The sequence below is a fragment of the Cryptomeria japonica genome, chromosome 2 (genome assembly GCF_030272615.1).
Source record: "Cryptomeria japonica chromosome 2, Sugi_1.0, whole genome shotgun sequence".
Lineage (NCBI taxonomy): Eukaryota > Viridiplantae > Streptophyta > Pinopsida > Cupressales > Cupressaceae > Cryptomeria > Cryptomeria japonica.
Window position 1 is genome coordinate 8,216,032 of NC_081406.1, and position 3,538 is coordinate 8,219,569.

The following is a 3,538-nucleotide window of genomic DNA, read 5'->3' on the forward strand; positions in this document are numbered from 1 at the left end:
AGATAACAAATGTTTGTTGAAGATAGAAAGGTAACTCCATTATTATAGGGGTACCATTTTACAATTAAAGAATAAATGAATAATTAGGAAGAATATTCACTTTTTAAAATTATCTCATTAGTTGTCTAGTTTCTTATTGGTACTTATACTTTGCAAAACTGGAAATGCACTAGCTTACTACATCCTTATATAGCTCATTTTCCCATTCCAACCTAGAGCTTGATTTTCAAAACCCTTGGGAGCTATTTTAATAAATTTGTCCAATTTGTGGAGGCCTTCGTTAACTTCTTTTAGACTCACTTTCAGGTATAAATTTTTATCTAACACATCATCATTTGATCCTTGATCAATGTTAAAATCTCTTTTTACCTATTCCTTCTAGACTATCTCTATAACATCTAGAGTGTCTAGCCTATAATTATTCATCAAAAGGAAATTAGGATCTATTAATTGCATAATGGTTTTTTTTTATAATTTATATAATTAGGAATACAACTACTTGTGTGTTTTAAAAAGATGCATCCTATACTTAATAATCAATTCAATCTTGAATGATAAAATATTAATGCTTTTCTCCACAAAATTGATATTTTTATCACCCAAAATATTTTCATTTCTTAATTTCATTGGTTCCACGTCACACAATTCTTTGAGAAGCTAAAGGTTTTCAACATACTTCTCGTCCTTTATTATTAGACTTTTCATAATACTAATACCTGATAGTCAATATTTCACTAACATCACCAACACACTTAGTAGTATAACTATCTAAGAATCTAACGTTTTATTTGACAGCATACATAGGGAGTTTTCTACTTGTTTAACTATCAAACTTAGAGTTTTTGGTGTCACTACTTGTTGAGTAATAGTAGTTGTTCAATCTTTAATGAACCTTTTCCGTTTTGCTAATTATTCCTTCAAATATTCTTCATTCTATTTATCTTTATGCATTTGAGAGACTATGGTTTCTATAGTTGGCACATAAGAAGCTATTTATTTTCTCTTGGCTTGTTTTTATAGGTTGACTTATATGATAGTTGATATTGTGTAATCTAAAGTTCCCTTTCATCTTTATTAACCATTGGTGTAATAATTTTTGTAATATTTTCCCCGAGTCATTTAGTCTTGTGGAGTAAAGGGTCCTAGGCCTCTTCCTTGGTTTGACCTTTTCATCTCCACATTCATGAGTTATAAGCTCAAGGGCTTACCAACAAGTTGTTTCCTCTTTTCTAGATCAAGTTTCAATTAGGTGGCTTTCAAGGAAGGTGTTTTTAGTCTCTACTACTCATTACTATTCTTTTCTAAACCCACATTTTCCCCTATTGGTGATTCAACTCCAACTTCTTTCTCAAGTTCTTTTAGCAGTCTCTTAGTAGTCACAATAGGTTTCTTGTCTTCATTTTCTACCAAGTGAATCAATTATTGATTCTCTTCATAAGTTAGCACACGTTCATCTTGATTAGTAGTCTCCAAAGGAACTTGCATTTTTATTCTTCTTCATCTCCTTTATTAGTCAACTACTATTCATATTCTTCTTTATCAAAATCTTCTATGTTGACCTTTGAATTCGTTAAATCTATGTATTATTGATCCAAGCTTAATTCTTTAAGTATCCTAGGTTCTATATCTACCTTATTACTTTATTTACTTGCTTGTCTCAAAGCTGTAGAATTAACTTTTGTTGATTTGAGTCTAGTGGAGGTGATTGTCTACTATTTTTTGGTGGGGGAGAAGGAGGAACATTGACCTCTTCTATAGTTTGTCCTTGATCTTGACATTGTTCTAATTCCTCCCATTCTCAAAGAACTAGATATCAATTGATGTCATTGGTGGTATGACTTGGGTCATAGGAACTACACTTACACAAAAGTTATCCCAACTTTTGTAGGTTTAAAAAAGACTCTCTTTTAAATTCTTGACTCACCTCATTGACAATGTATTTGGGGTCTTCAAACTCTTTCTTATTTTTTTTATTTTTTTGTTCTTTTCTTCTAATAATCCTATGGAGTAGATGAAGAAGATTCTGAATCTTTTTTTTTTCTCCTTGGCCTTATTTGAGAGCTCTTTATCGTAATCTAGATATCCAAGACTTATTACTATCATTCACTTCCATAGAGATATCATCAATTGAAACTTCCTCCATTTTAGAAAAATTTATGGGGTCCACATGGACTTAGTAGCAATCTTGTTATGCTCATACAATAGATCAAAAATTCTCCATCATTGAAAAAATTATATAAAATATCAGCTCCAATTTTGAATGCCTTTAGTTGGTACACATTTAATCCTACATTTTTCTTGACCTCAAAATAATCTTTCATATTAGTATACAAGTCTTATACTGAATTTACATGCTCTAAAACAACCATGGGTAGGTTTTTTTTTATAGTTTTCTAATAGGGTCAAAACTATCTCTAGAGACATATGGCTTTAAGATAAGTGCCTCCAATTTAGGTTTGATCTCCTTTTTTATTCATGCAATGAGGGAAAATCATAGAATCCTATTTCAAAAGGATAATTTACCCTATCCTTATGCATTGCAAAGAGCTTTAAATGTAGCTCAATTATTTACCTTACAAATTCTATCAAAATTATTCTATTACTACAACATCTAGGAAGGAGGAATGGTAGCTTCTAAAATCCATAGATTCTAATGTAAAAATACGTGGGGAATCAAATAAACCAAAACCTCCATTATTAAATTAATGTACTATGCCATTCAATAATTTTGTACCTACTATCTCTTATTAATTGATTTAAATGACATGGATAAATACATCATTAACGATTTAAAAGTATATTTTTGAATATTTGAGTTCTAAATGACGATAAAAATCCCATACTTTACTTTCATTTGGAGACTCTCCTCTAATACCATGAGTTGTCAATCTAATAAAGTTCTCAATTATGGCTTCTTAATATAAAAAAATATGAAGTGATATAAAAGTTCTTAGTGTTGATAATGGCAATTAGCTATGCATAGATTCGATCTGATAGTACTTTCCCTAGTTTATATAAGCATATCCTTTCAAAAAGAAATTAATTAACTAAAACATATAGATTTCATATCTCGTAGATTCTTCTTTTCCTTGTTCTGTACTCAATAGAGTGATGAGGTGTGCAACATTTGGTATGAAGTCTGTTGGCAAGAGGCACTCTTCCTGTGAAGATTAATGAATGAGGGATTCTTGAATTTTTTTTGGATTCGATTGTGTGTATTTTTTTCCCATCAATGTTTCGAATCACACTCCATGATTCATCACCAGGATGAAAAGAATGAGGGATTCTTAAGAGTTGTCATTGATGGAAACTCAGTTCAAAAATAATATCTGGTATGTAGATTTGATGCATTGGAAGTTGTATTATCATTAGGCATAAGTCTGGAAGGCGGAATACAGTATCTGATAGAGTATGAGTACATTGTGTAGATCTTGATTTTGGTTGCATAAATTTGGTTGTGGTAATAGAGGAAGATGATTTGAGTTTTGAGGCAGCTTACTTTTTGATCCTAGTATCTAGTGTCGATTCATGAGAGAGA